The 522-nt window shown below is 32.2% G+C and overlaps 1 protein-coding gene across 5 annotated transcripts in view; it reads left to right on the forward strand.

Moving 5' to 3' along the window:
- The window catches only part of P4HA1 (prolyl 4-hydroxylase subunit alpha 1), a 78261-nt gene that overhangs the window by 44692 nt on the left and 33047 nt on the right, over positions 1 to 522 (forward strand). The window lies entirely within an intron of this gene.

A 522-nucleotide genomic window follows, 5' to 3' on the forward strand; every position in this document is an offset into this window, starting at 1 on the left:
CGCCTCATCCTCCCAAGTAGTTAGGACTCTAGGTTTGGGCCACAATGCCTGGATAATTTTTCTTATATTTGTACAGATGAAATCTTACTATGTTGCCCATATTGGTTTTGAATTCCTGGCCTTAGGTGATCCTTCTGTCTTGACCTCCCTCAGTGTTAGGATTATAGGGATGAACTACCACTCCTGGCCAGTACTTTTTATTTTTTATCAAACAAAGATTATATTATAAATGCAAACTGCTGGTTTAAGATTAATATGTATGGATGTTATCCAAAGGAATTCTTATAAATCTACTGCCAAACAGAATGTTATTTATGATTATATCAGATTCTGTCATTAACTTTTGAATTCCTATTTCAGTCTTTTATTTATTGTCAGCAAACCTAGTAAACCAAAATCTCTTGGTAAAATATTAAGAATTCATTTCAGTCTTACCTCTCTGGGTTAGATGGCCTCAGTCTTTCAAAAAAGATTCCTCCCTTTGGATTATTTAAATAAATAATTTTTTTTTTTTTTTTTTTT

Source organism: Otolemur garnettii, unplaced genomic scaffold (genome assembly GCF_000181295.1).
Source record: "Otolemur garnettii isolate 467f Iridium unplaced genomic scaffold, OtoGar3 scaffold00008, whole genome shotgun sequence".
Taxonomy (NCBI): Eukaryota; Metazoa; Chordata; class Mammalia; order Primates; family Galagidae; genus Otolemur; species Otolemur garnettii.